This window comes from Astyanax mexicanus, chromosome 19 (assembly GCF_023375975.1).
Source record: "Astyanax mexicanus isolate ESR-SI-001 chromosome 19, AstMex3_surface, whole genome shotgun sequence".
In the NCBI taxonomy this organism is placed as follows: Eukaryota; Metazoa; Chordata; class Actinopteri; order Characiformes; family Acestrorhamphidae; genus Astyanax; species Astyanax mexicanus.
The window spans coordinates 30,076,620-30,096,918 of NC_064426.1; the positions used below are offsets into that span (position 1 = coordinate 30,076,620).

Genomic DNA, 20,299 nt, shown 5'->3' on the forward strand with positions numbered 1-20,299 from the left:
TCTAAATGTTTAGCTGTCCTCACCATTTGGAAGTACGAATGAAGGGGATGACAAAAAATAAATAAATAAATAATCGTGACTAAACGACTAATCAAGCAAATAACCAGCAGATTAGTCAACTACTAAAATAGCCATCAGCTGCAGCCCTACCCACCACCTATTTATTTGGGTGGTCTTGTGGGGTCCTGACCATGGGAAGAACAGGGAACAAAGAAAAAGAAGAAGAAGAAGAAAAAAAAATAAAAAAAGGACTACAGGCTGTAATTATATATAATAATATATAATATAAACTTTATCCTAAATATTCTGTTTTTTCTTTAAGTAAACATACCAGCTTATTCACTTTAATGGGCTCTTCTCACAAAAGAAAACACAATGGCCATTACAAAGCTCAGCAAAAATTGTTAAGGTTAAGGTTATATAAAATATACAACAATATATATTATTATTATCATCATGACCCAGCTGCTTCTTTCTATAAGCCCAATAAGCACTTCCAGCAGTTGGTTAGGGCACCTGAGCCACCGGGGGGTCGGCACTTCATCAGCTCAGAAAGGAAACAGGCCTTTAATTCAATTTACATACATTTAAATGGAGAGCTTTAGAACATGCGTGAGATTTCACACACTCATTCAACACACTCGCAGCCACTCCATCACACTCACGAGTCATGAGTGCAAGCACTTAAGAACAATTATACTTACAGCAGGCCGTCACACACACCTACACACAGAGTATACATGCTAGCTCTAAACATGCCTCACTCCATTCCCCTCACTGATCATTAACCACTTACATCTTTAAATCAATGCCTCCAGCCTCAAGACTAATCCAGCCAGGCTTTCCACCGAGGCCAATTACAGAATCACTGACCTGGATGGGCGGCTGGATGACCTCAGGGCAGCTGAAGAAAAGCCTCATATGATTGCTATACCCAAGCCAGACCATGTTACAGGGACACTAAAAGCTTTTATTAGATTTCTTATCTGCTTTCAGAAGTCCTGAAATCAGATACCCTTGTAAAAAAAAGCTGTGTATTTAGATATAATAATAATAATAATAATAATAATAATAATAATAATGTACTTGAACTATATGCACAATAATTCAAGTATACTTTTTCTACTTATACTTACATTTTTACCTACTTAATCTGCATTTCAGTCTACTTTGAAAAAGTATATTTTATTTGAATGTGCGGATTTTACTGATACTGATGATGTACTTAGTAAAAATATATGCTTAGTACTATTTTATGAAACTGTGCTTTTTATGATAAAACTATACTTTTACTAAATGAGTCTAAAGGAGAACTCTACTTCAGTCAAATTTGCTACAAACAAAAAAATTGTGTTGACACATTAAAACTGTGATAATGAACTTCTGTGTTAAATTTATACCTAAAAAGTTTACTTTAGTTACTTTAGTGAAAGAAAAACTTGTAGCAATGAGATATATTGCTTTTGTTTTCCCCAGTTTGTATACACTTCTCAAAATGAATGTGATGTTAAATCTATATTTTTAGTCATATTTTAAACAGATTTTTAATGTTCAGTCCGACAGCTCACAAAAATATGCTTAAATTATATTAAATAGTGGCGAATAACATACGAATAGTATACTCATTATGAATTTAGTGCAAATTTATATCAGTTTAATTACAAATAAGTAGTAATTAAGTACAAATTATTGGTTTCAAAATAGCATAACTTAAGTAGAGACCTATGTCAGCATAATTTAAGTATACTTCTTTTTCACAAGGGTAAAGACAACCAAATCAAACAAATGACACGTGTTTTAAGACTTGCACATTCATTTGTTGAAAAAATAAAAAATAAATGATCCAATATCACATACAGTATCTGTAAGCAACAAATGTATGCAAAACTTTTCTTGTGAAACAATTATTGCAATTAAAACATTAGCTTTAATAATTTAGCCCTTTCCTCTATTCCCAAACATCTTCATCTGTATTATATTATATACTTTTCATGAACTATTGCAATTTTAACCATTAACCATTCTTCGGTAGAACAGCTTGTGTGCTCAGGGTCATTGTCTTGCTGCATGGCTCACGTTCTTTTGAGATTCAGCTCACAGACGGATGTTCTTGCTTTTTTTTTATTTATTTATTTTTTAAATAAATAAAATAAATGGTAAAATGGTACAGAAATTGTTGTTTCATTAATGATGACAAGAAGGCCCGTCATGATAATTACATCATCGACTGAACCTACAATAAATGGACATGAACTCAATAATATATAATAATCGTGATATTGTCTGTTGTGGTTATTTGTACGTTTGTTCACATATATAAAAGTAAACAGAATTCAAGCTAAGTGACCAATGCTTCAATACACACACAGTGTAGACTGTAGTAGGTGAAGAAAAATATATATATTTTCCAAATTATGATTTAATTAAAATGTTGTTTGTTGTTGCTTTGTTATGCTATTCTTGCTTATGCTAGTTTTAATACTTAAAAAAAAATACTACTTAAAAAAAGACAATAATATTGTTTATCACAATAATTTCTGGGACGATGTTTTACCAAACAAAAAATTCTTGACAAGTTGTCCTGGGCCAGATGCAGCAAAGAGGCCTAAAGCATGATACTCCCACCACCATGTTTTAAAGATGGGAAGGGATGGGATTTAAATGCTAGAATTTACTAATGAATGTTAACATTAGCCAATTTGTATAACTTGCTTATCCATTATAAATACTCTTACCAGGATATTTAGGATATGTAAAATTGGATTTTCTTTCTTAATAATTAAAAATAATGCTGTTAATAAATAAATATTTAATTTATTTAATAAATATTTTTGTTGAATTTGTATGATTTGCTTCTATGTTTATCAGATTCCTAGTTTTTATCGGAAATTCTAAAGTTTTAGGTTACATTTATTTAAAAACAAAAACTAATACAGAAAATTCTAAAGGGATCATAAAATGTTACCATTTCAAAGTATTTTACAGATGTTATATTGTATTTTTTCAGTCTAGAACTGTCACTAACAAAGACCAAAGCAAAACCTTCACAGACTTTCAACTGTGAACTGAAATCTATTGTGGCTTAAGCTTTGACCACACCAACATATCACACACTTCACATCTACCTCACCTTGAACAAAGATAATTTTAACTATAAAGGAGACTCCTTCTCTTTCAACATAATCCAATTACTTATAATCCAGAAACAGGGTCTGCTCAGAGCACACGGATCCCTCCATCCCACATCCAGACCAACCCTTTAACCAATTCCACGGGATTAGGAATATTGACTGCAGTTAATGCTGAACAACTCATTGTTTTTACTGAGACCCTAAGCTCTTTATGGAGCTTTTAAGGATCTTGAGGAGATAAAGATCAGCTCACAGGAATTTGAGGCCATTCATTAGAGATAAGGTAGCTGATATGAACCCCTATGGTGCACTGTGTGCTTGTTAGCATGGTCAGAGACCCCCCACCCCCTCAGTGTGAGGCCGGAATAATCAGTTGAATGGTTCAGGAAGGAGCTTGCTGTAGGTTTGTTTGTTTCACACATTCACACCTTCTGTAGAAGGTGGGACATTTATTCATGAATCCAAAATGGCTCTACAAACATTAGAACATCAACCACTGGTGAAGTGGTAAAATGTGGAAAAGGCAGTGTTCAGTCCGCAGAGTATATTCTGTGAAAAATTAGCATGTTTTTAGAACAATGTAGTGGATTATTCTATCAGAATAGGTTTTAAAACACTAGAAAAAAAATCTGAATTTTGTCCACCTGGTTCAAATATATCTTGAGAAAAGTGGACAGACAGATGTCCTTAATCAAAATGTGACACTGGGAATTTAACAAATCACTGGCAATCAGTAAATTTTGCATTTTATTTGTAAATCAAGGGATCAGAGTCTGGAGGAAGAGTGGAGACACACACAGTCCAAACTTCTTAAAGTCTGGTTAAAGTTAAAGTTTCCACAATCAGTGATGGTTTGTTTGGAGACACGTCATCTGCTGGTGTTGATCGACTGTGTTATATTAAGTCCAAAGTCAGTGCAGTGTTTTCCTGCAAAATCCTACAGCACTTCATATTTTCATGCTTTATGATTTTCCAGCAGGACTTTTGACACTGTCAAAAGTACCAATTGGTCTTATATAATATTTAAAATATTCTGAGACACTATTTTTTGGGTTTTCATCAGCTATAAGCCATAATGAGACACAATAAAATATATATAAACGCTTTAAATAGATCACTCTGTGTGTAAAATACATCTATATAATATATGGGTTTCTCCTTTTGAACTAAATTACTGAAATAAAGTAACTTTTCAATGGCATTTAAAATTCTGGAGATGCACTAGCATACTTATACTACAATATATATGTTTCTATTGAAACATAGGAGCTCTAAACTCCCCAAGACATGTCTCCCAATTTAACTTACTAAACTTGCTTCATTAATGCACATGGTGGCACTAATCAAGTGAATAGGGTAAAGCTGTGGTGAAAATTATTGATTGTAAAAATCTGTGAAAATGACACCAATAGATTCATAATTTGATTATTTAATTTGACTTTTCAGTAACAGAGATGCTGTGAATTCTCCTTATGTATTATATTGTCTAATAATATATGCAATATACTAGGGGTGTCACGATTCTCTAAATCCTCGATTCTATTTTATTTCCGATTTTAGGGTCACGATTCGATTCGATTCTCGATTTCCTTTTTTTTTTTTTTACAGCAGAGAGGCCTATGCCAGTTTTAGATTAGTCTATGGTCAGTCATTGGTTTGATTAATCAAATTTATAATATCTTATTTCAAAAGGTGGGCTTGATATAAGTGATGCAAAGTGATACAACTGATCTGTAACACACCACATTCGGCACTAATGGTCAAATTTAAATAATTTAATTAAGATATAAATGTAATGCCATCTAGTGTTTTTTTTTGGTAGCAGCAGTGTGCGCTATTAAAACAGCAATGTAACAAAATCAATAATAAAAAAATACAGGAACACTTATGTACAAAAAAAATAGAACAATTAGAGCCTTAACAAACTGAACTCTATCCTACTATAACAGTTAAACATGAAAAATAAGACTTTAAGACTTTTTCGGCCCCTGACAATGACAAGTTTTTTTCTTTAACAAAGATATATTATTAACTTTATCTGAGAAAGATCCTCCTTAAGGTACCAAAACTATTAACATATTTGAGGCTAGACGAAAAAAAACTCTTATTTTTATATTTTCACATTTTTCTTAAAGGAGATGAGAATTTCCACATTCTCTGGAGAAAAGGCTGCTCTTTGAGCAGTCACAATGTCCGCGCCGTCGGCTGCGCCATTTGCGTAGCGCGCATGCTTGCGTAGCTTCGTTTTGACTTTGAGGCTCGAGACCATGACATAATTTCGATCGATTTCGATGAAATATCGAAAATATCGGGACATCCCTACAATATACTGAGTATCACGAAATCACAGTTTTGTGACATCATCATTATTGTATGATGCCTACTGATTCACAGGCATAATAATAATTAAATTGATCATCCACCAATATCTGCAGTAAATATTTTAAACACTATAAAAAAAATAAACCCATTTCAGGCTTATGCTTATTCACTCGACTGACCGACTGACCCCCACTGGTGCACTGTGATTCCATTGTGATTCCATTGTGAGCAGAGCAGTGCAATCATGCGAGCACATCAGACTGTATTCTACTCCAAACCAAAATATTTTCCAGATATTTCCAGAGCGCCGTGTTTACGGAGAGGTCCATTGAGAGCCCTTGAAAAACACCAGCCAGGCTGAAAAACAGAAAAGCACACAGACTGGCTCTACAACTGCCCTGAGGCAAACAAAGACAAAGCTATTATAGAGCAGGATGGTGAAGAGCAGCAGAACAGGACAGAATGACATACAGCCAGCAATCAAATAAAAAGGTAAGGGGGAGGGCAATTTGCCTTCAGCCAGGATGATGAGAATTTCTCCAATGGCACACTCGGATAGAGGATTATGCCTCATGCTGGAGTTTGGGATGGGCAGCATAAAGCGATAAGCCTATCCGACCTGGGAGCCAATAGCTGTGTTTTAAAGCCTGGGCTGCATTTCTTAGTCAGTCACTGTGTCACAGAAAGTTGTTCATATCTGAAGTGACTGAGCCCAAGTGTACAGTAGAAAAACACAGCTGATGTTTTAAACAAATTGTTTTTTGCAAATATATCATTTTTGCTTGAAAAACAAAAAACAGCGCTCTGAAAACTGGAGAAAAATGTAAAAAAAAAATATTAAGCATGCAGAGCAGGGTTTGTTTTAAAATTGAATTATATTCTGAAATATCTGGCAAAATGTCTAAAAGGGATTAAGCAAAACATGGAAAAAGGTGTTTCTTCTAAGCTTATATATTTTTTTCAGCAGTGGTGGCAGGCCCACACCAGAGGTCCCTCTGCTGACAACTTGCCGATTTCATTCTCCAGCAGGACTTGGCCAAAAGTACCAATCAGACTTATATAAAATTCTAATTTTCTGAGACACTGATTTTTGGGTTTTCATTGGCTGTAAGCCATAATCATAAAAAATGAAAGAAATAAAGGCTTAAAATGTATCAATATGTGTGTAATACATCTATATAATATAATATAAGAGGAGTTTTACATTTTAAACTGAATTAATGAAAAGATTTTTAACTTTTTAATGATATTTTTGAAATATTTGAAATTTTTTTGAGATGCACTAGTACATATATTGTCCTGGCCGAAATAAGAACTAAGAACTATATTATGATTAGTGATGTTAATTGACTAAAAATGTATCCTGTTTTTAAATGTTTAATCATGGATTTTAAATGAAAAAAAGAAAGAATGATTTATAATAGCAGAATTATGATTGTGTGTAAGACCGAGAGAGAAAGTAATGAGATTAAATTCATATGTGAATCTTTAGTAAAATGTAATCCAGCTACATTCTAAATTCACCATGGTTATTGTTTTTTTGTTTTGGAAACACTGATACATCATACTGGGTTTTGGAAACGTTTTGTAATGTGACTAACTTGCGCAAAAAAAATAAAGGAGTCTTTAAAAGGACAGAGCTACCAAGTATCTGTCCATCTTCGACCGCAACCTATGCTTTTGAACGCAGCTATTGACCAACTGCCCAATGACCAGGTGAAGATAATCATTAGATGTTCTGCAGGAGACTATGATGGACACTAAATGTGTGTTTACTGAATGTGACATGAGGCAATGGGGCAAATCAGTTAGCTTTAGTGAACAGCACATCAAAACAGGCCGGAAAAGCGTGGATAAGCAGACAGGAAGCGACATAGACCATGCACTAAGACCCTATGCACTAAGCAGCTTAACAGAGCTTTAACCTCGTCTCTAGACGGCATTTTCAGGATGAAAAATGCTACACTTTTAGCTCATACTAGGCCAAGCATGGACGTTCAGCAGTGATTGAGGTTTATCATAAGATAAAGCAAAGAATGCTAGTGCTTAGTTTTGCGACAGACTTCAAAAGAGCAAAACTGAGGCTACCACCTTGTTTTAAGCTTTCCAGAGAGCTAAAGCAGGAGCAAGCACCTCCAGCAAAACCCAACAAAACCCAGCAAAGTCCTCCAACCAGGACCACTGAAGAGATCTAGAGGAAGATACAGAAAGATACAGAACATAAAATCCATTCTACAGAACCAATCCTGCACACACTGAGCTCAAAGGGGATTGTGGGCCAATGTTATTGATGCTCTGTAAAACCAAGCAGCTCAGAACATCAGAGGACCTGGAAGAGGTCCGGAGAGAAGATGATGTGATGGAACCAGAGAGTGCAGAAAAGAAGCAGGAAGGAAAAGAGAGAGAGAGCTACAGAGATAAACCCGGGTCTATACAGCATATGTGTGGCAGCATGTTACGGTTTGTAAAGGGGGCTACCGACAGGAAGGGCAGGGAATACAGGGAATACATCAAGCCCCGGCCCTCCCATCCCAGCGGAAATCTTTTATCCTTGCCCTTCCTGAACAAAGCACTCCCATAAACACATCTCTTACTGTAGAGCCGGTCACAAGCTGGACAAACAAACAACTCCACCACCAAAGAAAACACCAAAGTCAGGGAACGTGATTCAGGAACTCAATATGTCACTAACAACCACTCAACCGCCGAAGCCGTTTATAACATTGTGCTGATACACGAAGCCTCTACAGCTCTGGAAAAAATTAAGCAACCACTTCAGTTTCTGAATCTGTTTCTCTGATTTAGCTATTTAAAGTTATATGTTTGAGTAAAATAAACATTGTTGTTTTATTATAGAAACTACAGACAACATTTCTTCCAAATTCTAAATAAAAATATTGTAATTTAGAGCATTTATTTGCAGAAAATGAAAAATGTAGAACTTTTGGAGCTTAAATAATGCAAAGAAAATTCCAGAAATCAATATTTGGTGGAATAACCCTAGTTTTAAATCACAGTTTTCATGCATCTTGGCATGTTCTCCTCCACCAGTCTTACACACTGCTTTTGGATAAATTTATGCCACTCCTGCTGCAAAAATTCAAGCAGTTAAGTTTGGTTTGATGGCTTGTGATCATCCATCTTCCTCTTGATTATATTCCAAAGGTTTTCAATTTGGTAAAATCAAAGAAACTCATCCTTTTTAGGTTGTCTCTTATTTTTTTCCAGAGCTGTATATTATTAGCTTATGATGGATATGTCATGATGATTTTTTAACTAGCTTTCCTGTGGTAAATAAGTGGAAAATAACATTTTCAGCATTAAAATCATATTATTATTATAGACCATGTGGTGTTTTGCTACTTGTTGCAAGGACCCACACACTATACCAGCGTTTCTCAACCTTTTTTCTATCACGGCACCCTTTAAATATATGCGAGATGTCAAGGCACCCCAGTTTACGGACGGGCGGGGGGGGGTGGGGGGTGTGCTGGCGCAGTACTTCAGGTGAGAACGAGGGGTGTTGCTGGCGGAATATGAAATAAAATAGCGCGTGCGTCGCGTGGGGGGACAAAAACTTTACAGTGTGTCCCAATTTAGGGGCTGCATCCTTCAGAGGCTGTATTCGAAGACAGATTGCGTCACAGCTGCGCAGTAATACACCGCCTCTGTGGGTCGCATCCTTCAGAGTATGCTGCCTGTGAATTGGGACACACCCCGACACGAGCTGACTCTGGAAAGGAAATATGCACGTGAGGCGCAATATTTTGACGGCACCCCCGATGAAGCCAGACGGCACCCCAGGGTGAGAAACACTGCACTATACAACGCTCTCCACAGTTTTTTTTTTAGGTAAATGTGCAGTTAGTGTAAAATATCCAATGGGATCTAATTAGCTGTTAGCCAGCCAGGTAACATTAAGTGAGACTAATGCTATTGCTTTCACCAAAAATATTTTCTGATCTGGAGAGTTTCTGGTCTGCAAATACTGTTAAAACTCTGCTGCAGCAAAAAGGGCAAACAGAGCTGTGTACTGTAATTTGATGAAGACTGCAAATTATACCATAAAAAAAACACAACACTTCTACTGTTAAATACTATGCTTCCTGAACAAAGGAAGAGGAAGTATTAAGGCTGCACTTAAATTCAATGAAGGCAGTCTGAGACACTTGGTCTAGGAGAAGGTGGAACAGCAACATATGTGCAGTGCACCTCAAAAAGCTGCTTTACTCAAAGATTAAAACATGGAATTCTCATCAGAGAAATCATATAAATCAAACCCCTACTGAGCACAGAAACAGTCAGTTATCAGCAACGACCAACAAAGAGGCCTAAAGCAGCAAACCTTCACACAAAACAGACAGATTTTCTCCCCAGAAACAGCCAGGGTCTGCTTTGTGTTTAGAGAGTGAGAAATTAGATTTTTTTTATTTTTTTTACAGTTGACCCACAAAGCCACAAGGTCACACAGCTCTTGTTAAAAAGAAAAAGGAAGAGAAAAGTAATCTTATCTGAACACCTGGAATAGCCCAAATTACAGGCTCCATGAAAGGTGTTGCTCAGGGGTGTTGATGTGCCGTGTTCACACCTTTTTAGATGCCCTGACAGTTTCTGTTTTAGGCTCCATTGAGTCATGGGTCCACTGTGATGGAACAGCCATGGTGTTTTTAAAACAGCAACCAGAGTAACATGGACAGGAGGGAGGCTTTAAAACTGTGACCATAGACACACATTTACTTAGAACAGAGCTGCACATAGCAAAGAATGGGGTTTTGGTCAGCGTTTTACTACTAAGGGGAATTAAAAAATATCTTTGATTTGAAATCAGAATTGAAATTATTTAGGAAATAAGCGATGATGGGGGTGGGCGATATGGCCCTAAAATAATATCACAATATTTCATGGTATTTTTGCAATAGTGATACTCTTGGCGATATAAAAAAAACTGCAACAAAATGAAATTTACATTTTATTATTGCATATAATATGGCACACTCATAACTGAGATATAAAAAAAAATACAAGAATTTTAACAGATTCGTAACAGAAGTCAATGTTCCAAAATATCATGATACTAAAATTTGCATTTCAATTATCTCCATATATCCAGGATTAAAGTAAAATCAATGATACTGGACAGACATAATCTGTCTCTAGTATATATATATATATAATGGGAAGTGAGAACAGTGTGAAAAATGTTGGCAATATTACGGTATTGCATATGATACGATATGGCACACCCCTGCACCCTTTTCCTCAAATTTACTTTAAGATGTCTTTCACAAAACAGCCTTTTCACTCTCTCCCTCACGTTATTCAGCCGGCCTAATCCTAAAACAATAACCGCAAACAAAGAAACGTCAGAAAGCGTCATTTATAGAGCCATTCACCAGCTGACATATTACCCACCCACACAATTCCCAAAATCCACAAAACCTGTCTGTTTACCCGCACAGGTCAGCAGGGTTATATAAAGTTTGAAGCAGTTTAGCCAAAGGTCTGGATCAAAGGGACTAGTGGTGATTGGACAGGCTTGAATACACAGTCAGAATGTAGCTGAGCCCCGTACTAATGCATCACGTCAAACAGACCTTGTGACGCAGCGATTAAGATACAGTGCGCTTAAAGGCACCATGCCTGACTCACACAGTTCCTGTTTACACTGGAATCAGAAATCAAATAGCTGTACGCTGCATAGAGCACAATGGCCTGTTGCGTGTGATTGAAGAGCGCAATCGAAGCCCATTTACCACATACAAGTCTCTCCCGCAGCTGAAGGATGCTTTCTCTGCTCGGCAGAATTGGTTTGAGTGGAATTTCCGGTGATGAAAAAACGGTTGCAGCCACGCGCGCATTTCGCCACATGCAACCACACTAAACAGCTGAGGTCGAGGCCGTCGACGTGTTCAAACACAGAGGATTGGTGACTTCATACTACAGTCAGTGCAAGTGACAATGCCACACAAAGTTGCAAAATTGCAGATTATGAAAGGAAGCTTGTCATCATAAGGCTGCATATGGGCAAGAACCTGGTGATATGATCTGCATCAGGATACGATTCAATATATTGGGATACATTGCAATCATATAAGTAGGCCAGTCATAGAAAATGATAAATGATACTCATTTTAAGACATATTATGTTCCTGATATAATAATGATACCAATGCATTATCAAGGTTGGGAATCACAGGGTATCTTATGATACAACATAATCTAAACATACTGCCTATGATAAGAATGGCATCACGATAATAAATAAGCTAATACCAAGAATTATTTATTTACTGGTGTCATTTTCAGTGAATTTCACAACATCAAATATTTGCAACATCAATATTTTGTTCTATCCCTATACATAATACTGCAAATTCCATTTATTTAATCTCATTTGCCTTGTCAGTAATTATTAACTTAACTTTTCTCTCTTACCTCAGGGAAAAAAACAGCCTAAAATTGGTGACTGCTTTAAGGAAGATCTGCACACCACAGCAGACACATGTTCTCACTGATGGTATCCTGAATATGCTTGTAACAGACATGAACAAGTTTGGTTTATTAAATAAAACACTGGAGATTTAAGTTTTGCTCCCCCACTCATCTAGATCACATTACATTTTGGATGTGTGTGTGTGTGTGTATAATATATATATATAATATAATATATATATATATATATATATATATATATATATATATTATATTATATATTATATATATATATGTCTGCTTTTTGTGCATTTTTTTTTTTTTACATATTTTGGAATGATTGTAAGCCTAAGCATAGCTTGTTACTGATCAGCCATTTTTTTGCTTAGCCTTTTTAACAGCATATTGATTGGTCCATCATCTAATAATCGATAGTTCACTTAACTAATAAGACAATCAATGGCAATCAGTAAACTATGTTAACATTTATTCATAGGACCAATAGAAACTGATTGATTGATTGTGGGTTTGTGTACTTGTGTCTATAAAGGAAATAATACGCTCTACTAGGAGTGGGGGAAAAAATATTGATACAATGACATGAATTGGGTCATTTTTGTTATCAATATATGGCGATAAATATCTATTTATTTTTTTGTTTCTTTAATGTATTGTTTTCTGTGAGTTAATGTAATGTATGGCAGTTTCACAACACTGGAATAAGGCTACGGGATGCTTGGATAGCTAAGTGTTAGCTAAGCTATGCAATATGTTGTACACTGTTTCATACTGGTCATCAAATTCTGTAAAACAGAAAGCAATTCATTCATCCAATTCACATGCCATTTCTTGGCATTTGCTTATTTAGGAGTATTTTATCCTCTTCAATTAGCGTTAAGTATTTTATAAATATCTGGTTTGCAGAATCAAAAGTATCATGACAGCATTGTTATAGCTGGCAATGAATTGTGATAGCATATCAAACCCTATCGAATTCACAGCCCCTCACCAAAAAATAAAAATAAAAAAAAAATCTGCCAAAGAACTTTCCTGCCAGTCCTCTTTGGTGGAAGTCCAGAAAAGTGTGAGTTAAAGAAGCTGAGGACAGTAATGAGGCTGTTGGCAGAGTCTCCAGGAGATCACAGCACGGAATAGTAGCATGCATTAACCTCCAAGGCTGGCATGGAAGGTTTCCAGACTAAGGGCAAAGGCGACCCGCCGATCGTCTCACCGGGAGCTTGGAAAAACACTTTAAAAGGGTAGAGGTGAGACTGCTGATCATGTTTATGACCTCAAGACAGCTTGTAGAATATGGACCTTTTGGCTCGTAAGTTCTCGTAGGGCCGCTCCACAGTGTGCAGTCTATGATAAAGGGCAAATCATTACATGTAAAACTAATCGACTGAACTCTGACAGGAGGTTTGTTCGAAGGCTTGATAAAGCACAGAACATAACCATTGAGTCACTCTCAATCTTACTGACAAAGGTTGCTAGAAACCTGGGTGTTATGGTTGATGACCAGCTCTCCTTTCCACACCATGATGCCTTATTAGTTGCTCATTCCTTCTGCTTTCAACTTCAGAACAGACAGATTTGTCCGCTTCTAACACAACAGGCCACCTAATCGCCTAGCTTTGCCAAACATTCAAACAAAGCAATCCAGACTGTTCTTTTACCTAGTTCCTCAATGGTGGAACAAACTTCTTTCAACTACTAGAGCAGGAGCGTCACTCGCTTCCTTTAAGAAACTCCCGAAGACAGAGCTCTTCAAAGAGCACTTACTCTCCTAACACCCATAACAAACTTCTGCTCCTGCTCCCCCTACTTTCCTTCTCTATCCCACTATCCCCCCTTCGGCCTCCTTTAGGCCCAGTCAAAATTTCTTTTTACCCTGAACTATCCATCCGCTCCATGTTATGTAATGTAATGTAACAGAACATACAGCGTAAAATCAACAGTGACCTAAATCTCTGGGCAGTGTTTTTTTAATAAACTTCTTGTGCACTTTGAAAGTTATGAATGCCTTGTTTTAAATGTCAGGGCTCTCCAAATTCTATCAATGAGGTGTGGAGCTACTTTGAGCCTGGATAACAGTGTACAAATTGATTTATCTGCAGGGGCAAAATATGGCCCATATCATTTATTCTAAAGCGTGTTTGGACAAACTTGTCCTGGATCTCAGAAATCTGTTTGAGAACGGAGGTGGGCTATTCAACAAAGGTTAAAATAAATATGAACAAGAGATAGAAATGGTTATAGTTCAATATCCAGTATCTGCACTGGGCTGATAATAAACTGCGTAGTATTGACACTTGAAACACCAAGCAAACAAACTAATTGAACACTGATAATTAAATAATTAAATGCCTGCATAAAAGCAGCAGCTAAACAACTTCTGCTCTCTCTCACACAGTGAAAGTTTACCCATGACATTGCAAAACCCCATCAAATATTAACCCCCAGTCTGAGCACTGAGCTCCGTGATAGCTAACCTAGCTATATATCAGCCAGCATGCATTAAATCATTTAAAATTTAAAATAAAACAAAATGAAAAGATACAGTCCACAAACTGAGTAGACCCTATGTTAATCAGTTCTTTGCTGTTAACCTCATTAAGCTAGGCTACTGCTGTGTCACTACAGGCTGTGCCTGCACTGCTGCCACCAGCAGCAGCACTACCCCCCATGCTTTTCAGAGGCTGCAGACAAAGAAACAAACGGACAGGGCTGTTAAAGACTTACTCTTTAGCTGCCTGGCATGTTCAAGTTCTAGTACACCTGTGCAAAAGCTGTTAAACTGAATAAGAAGACTAAAAACAAACAAAAAACAGGCTGTGAAATGTTAGCTAGTTAACCTAAAGCTTGCTAGTTTAGCTAACCTAGCTATTTATCAATGAGAATTGAGATAAAACCCAATTAAATAACTCAAAACCAGGTCAAAACAACACGTTTACATCCTTAAAACCTTAAATGAAAGCCACCTAGCTAGAAAAATGAGGGATGGAGAACAAAGATGCACACTAACTAGAGGATAACGTTAAGTGAATTAGCCAGCTAAGAAATTGGATTGGAACACAGCCACTGTGCGGATTATTACAAATTGAGGGCGAAATTCAAGCTAAACTTCCAATTTTAACTGTTAATGTGCTATTTACACATAAATCCATAATAATTTCACGTAAATTAACAAACGGTCAGGCTGTTAAAGCTTTACACTTTAGCTGCCTGACATGTTCAAGTTCTAGTACACCTGTGCAAAAGCTGTTAAACCAAAGGAAGAGAGGCTACGTTAGCTATGATAACCAGGCTGCAGCTGTGTGAAATAGGCAACCTAGCTGGTTCGGTTAGATAGTTTGGGAATTGGGATAAATCCAATTTAACAGCTCAAATGTAGGTAAATAATATATATTTTCAGTTTAAAACGAGCTACTTAACTAGCTAGGTTAACACAGCTGGCTAACTAGTTAACAAGGTGGGTAACGTTAAATCGAGGGATGAGAACAAAGATGCACACTAACCAGAGAAGTGTATGACTTAGCCAGCTAAGAAATTGGATTGGAACACGGCCACGGGGCTTTACTATAGCTACAGAGAGCGGATTCATACAGCTGATGTTCTTGTGTGAGCGAAAGGGCGAAATTTAAATTTTAACGGCTAATGTGCCTTTAAAAAAGTACATATATAATAATTTCACGGAAGTTAACTATTTTGTAAACAGGATATCTCGTGTTATAAGATGCTTTAGTCCAAAATTAAGCTGTAAATTCACTAAATTGGCTAGTTAACTAACCTCGTTAGAGTTAGCTAACCTACACATCTAAAGTGGAACTTACCGTTTATTGTAAGCAGTCCAGACACCGCGCCGCTTTGTGTATCCCTCCACCTTCTCCTGCTCCTTGTCCTCAGGTAGGTAACCTAGGCTAACGGCTCGGATCTATATTCAGTAAATTCCATACATTTCCTCGAGTTTTGCCCCGAGTTTGGTATCAGTCCACTAAAAACATCCGTACAGCAGTCAGATGTAATTAACTGTTATCTCCCTCAGATTCAGCAGTGCACACAGAGGACTAAAGCGAAGACTGCTCCACAGACCCAGAACCGCATCCTTCCTGTCGCTGAGCTGAGCGTGTACACGCGCGTTCTCGCGCTGCTGCACCTCATTCAGCCCAGCACGGCCCTTTCTCTCACAGGACACGCCCCCCAGGATGGGTGGGTTTAAAGAGGCAGTGCAGTGAGTGCATGAAGCAGGAGGACTGGGTGAGAGCTGGGAGAGCTTAAAGAGCCACTAAACCCTAAACCAGGGGTGTCCAAACTTTTTTTGATGGTGGCCATAAGGAGAAATATATTTGAAGTCACGGGCCACAGACTCTGTAATTAAACAAATCATGAAATATACCACTTTAAATAATACATTTTCCTCACTATCCTTATCTATCTTTTACAGTGTTGTGTAAACTAAGATTTTTCAAATTGATGTTTCATTTCACTCTCGACACTTTTAGACTCTTTGGCCCGTTTTTCTGCGCTAGAACTGCGCACCCTCTCCGCTTTTAGACTCTTTGGCCCGTTTTTCTGCGCTATAACTGAACACCCTCTCCGCTTTTGGACTCTTTGGCCCGTTTTTCTGCGCTACAACTGCACACTCTCTCCGCTTTTAGACTTTTTGGCCCGATTTTCTGCGCTACAACTGTGCACTCTCTCTGCTTTTAGACTCTTTGGCCCGTTTTTTTTGGACACCCCTGCCCTAAACCATATTTTTTCCACAAATAGCTGAAATGTGTTTCTTTGAAGTAATGACACATCCCAGTCCTCCTTAAAATTCTATAAACCTTTTCTAACCTTTAAAAAATGCTTTTATTGTGGTAATTTCCACCTCTGCAGCAGACATTAGGTCCAGGTTCAACTGTGTTATAGGCGAGGATGATGTTTCCGTGTACTTTGGTACGCAGAAACCAATAATACCGCCCCCCGCTGACAACATCCAATTATCTGCGTCTTACCACTATCAGGGGCACGCTGCTGCTCTAGCTCAGCCAATCAGCTCTCCGTCCTGCCCCACCCCTAAACCCATACATCACCCAGTGCCCCTCCCAAACTACCTCTCAATTATTTTTTTGCTTTTTTTTTCAATTTTAAGCAGCAATTTTGAGTAAGGAAAAATTAAGGAGGTTTAGTGCCCCTTTAAGCTAGACCCAAGCTCAATGCCAATGGTCACAAGTAGGCCTGTCAGGATAGAAATGTTTTGTGTATATTGTCCCAAAAATTATTGCGATAATCGATATTATTGTCATTTTAAGACAATTTCATGTCACTGATATAATGATAATAGAATATACAAAAAAGAAACAAACAAACATCAAAAAACAACAAAAAATAAATGATACACTTTTAAAGAAACAAAATTTAAATAATCATAGTCTTGAAAATACTTATTTTTTCTTTACCTACTGCAGTCCACACTTTGTGTGTGGAGTCTCAGTTATTAAAGCATATGTCTGTTATTGCTGGCTAAAATATGCTTCATTGTTAAATGTGTGTACAAACATACAAATAAACACAATAGACGATGTCACAATATCAAATATTATTAAGGTCATGTCCATTTATTGTACGATACGTCGATAATGTAATTATTGTAACAGGCCTAGTCACACGGTCTAGATTTCTATGTTCCGGATCAGTTGATGAGTTTCTTTTCTTGGAGTGCCTTCTCCCTCTGTTGGGTTTGGTTTCACACAGGCGCAATCCTAAGCTCACCAATAAACCACGCAAGCACACTGTGTCCCCTGATTGGTTAGAGCTGTCTGGCGTGGGAGCAAGAAAGTACATATAGTGAGACGACACTGTGCTCCAACGAATTTATATCTGTGCAGTGGGAGGCTGCTTTAACACAGGACGCTGAAAATTTGCTGCTCACTTTTTTTTTGAAAACACAGAGTTTTTAATCTGTATAACAATAAAGCAAAAACAAAAGAATTGTGTAGAAGGGGAAAGTTTTTCACGTCACTGTATACGAGTTAGGTGTTAAGACACGATACACAGGTTCATGGTGCAACCAATTGTGGTAAAAGGATACTTTGATACTAACTAGTGTTAACTAAGGACTTAGTAGAGACTTTGCACACAAACCTAGGAAAGGAACTTGAGCAAAATTGATGCAATCCAGCCTTGTTCACTTCACGGCATATTTAATAGGATTTAGACATAATTTGGAAAGCATGCAGCCGTGCTTTATCCCACCCTCTACAGCTTATTCACTGGGAACACAGAGCACCGAATAAAACACACCACAAGCTCTGCTGCAGGTGGGCCCCAACGTTTTGTCTCGAGGGGCCAAAGTTTGATGTTTTGTGGTGGGCCGAGAGCCAAACATACAAACCACCCATTCAAACCAATACAACCTAGGTAGGTAGGTTTAAATCAGGTTTTAACATTGGATTCACACAGTGGCGATTGCAGGGTCTGTTGTGGCCCAAGGTTTTAACCGAATTCAACTGAACCAAGCTTGGTATGAGTATACCCTAATATTCCAGAATGTTCTGAAAGCATCTTCTCCATCACAATGTTACTAGAACCTTTCTCACATAAACTTTCCATCTAGACAAATAATTGTAATGTTATGGAAATGTACAAAACGTACTAATACTAAAAATTAAAACACTGACACAAATCATTAAATAAAAACTTTTAAAAAACATTGAGAAAACTTGACAAGAACAACAGTTATTGTTAGTAGAAAAATTTCTGGACGTTATTTGTATGTCAGTGAAGTCTGTTCTCTTCACGGCATATTTAATAGGATTTAGACTTCACTTGAAAAGCATGCAGCTGCGCTTTATCCCAACTTCTACAGCTCATTCAGTGGGAACACAGAGCACTGAATAAAACACACCACAAGCTCTGTAGTAGGAGGGCCCCTACTTTTTGTCTCGGGGGGCCAAAGTGTGATGTTTTGTGGTGGGCCGAGAGCCAAATATACAAACCAGTACAAACAAGGTAGGTAGGTTTTAGATTGAGTTTTGAACATTGAACTGAACGTTTCCAGCTAACAGAGAACGATATATGAACGTTTAGCATATGAATTCCTCAATTTTTCTTTCTTTTTTCACTTTCAGAAGAATAACTCCTCTTTTTTTTTGTGATGCATGCCACTTGAAACGGGGGTGAGTGCAGTCAGGCGAGTGGCAAGCAATGCTTCTACACTCATCGAGCACTTTAAAAGGAACGCCTGTACATAGACCTGCATCTTCAGGTATGTTCACATTCAGCATCTGGATGGGGAAAATGTGTTCTAAGTGATTTAGGGCGTGACATGATTGTTAATGTAATATACGCTGATTTGCCTATGGTTTCTAGAACTGTTAGTCTCTTGTGATCTCCAGTTCTATAGTCACAGATATCTGTTGAGGTCAACAAAGAATGGTGAGGCTGGTTGGAGCTGAAAGAAAGGCTACAGTACCTGAAATAACCACTTTCTACAATTCTGGTGAGCAGAAAAGCATGAAATGGACAGTATTTTAGACTTGCTGGACTCCAGTGTACCTCTTAACATTTATTTAAGCAAACTATTATGGCTTATTTTTCGCACTATAACGTGCACTTTAATTTTAATCCTTTAATTTTCCCAAAAATCGTCAGTGCGCCTTATAATCTGGTGTGCCTTATGTATGTATTTTACCAGTCAGGTTGTAAGGAGCAGTAAAGCCACTCTGCTGAAGTACAGCATTATAGTTTAGTTTTATAGTTTAGTTTTCCAGCGCTGAGAGTCAAGACTGGAGCATAGGCGAGTATATTGGACCCCAGCTAGCACTGCTGGAGCAGCATTAGCATTACTCGCTAACCGTGCTAAGCGCTAGTTAGCTCTTTCGCCATTCAAAAGCAAGTATGTCGGACTGCAGCTTGCTGCTGCTAACCCCGGCTAGCACTGCTGGAGCAGCATTAGCATTACACACTAATCGTGCTAAGCGCTAGTTAGCTCTTTCGCTATTCAGAGGGGATTATATTGGACTGTAGCTCAGCGTTTACTGTATGTGGGACAAACCGCTAGCTAATAACGTCCTGGCTTACCGGAACACTCAGGCTTCCTCAATGTAGCTCTGTCTGGCTAGCTTTAGTGGAAATCTGAAAATCTAAGCTTACTGTCGATAAACAGAAGCATTTTATTCACCCAAATAAACAGGAAAAAGTTTTCAGGAGGGAAATCTGTGTAGAATAACATTGACTTTAAAAATAACGCTTCTTATAATTCGGTACACCTTGTGTATTAAAATAGACCATATAAAATATATGTTTATTAGTAATGTGCCTTATAATCCAGTGCTCCTTATAGTGCCAAAAATACCGTAGTTTATTTTAGGCTTTAATATTTTAGGTTTAGGTTTAAACTGCAAGAGAAACCGAGAAATGATGCATTC

At 37.5% G+C, this 20,299-nt stretch overlaps 1 protein-coding gene across 1 annotated transcript in view; it reads right to left on the bottom strand.

Moving 5' to 3' along the window:
- Positions 1-16,060, bottom strand: part of cdc42ep4a (CDC42 effector protein (Rho GTPase binding) 4a) — a 31,793-nt gene extending 15,733 nt beyond the window's left edge. Inside the window, exon 1 of the mRNA XM_007240925.4 lies at positions 15,719-16,060. The gene's annotated coding sequence lies outside the window, so the exon portion shown is untranslated. The remainder of the gene's footprint in view (positions 1-15,718) is intronic.
- Between the last annotated feature and the right edge of the window lie 4,239 nt (positions 16,061-20,299).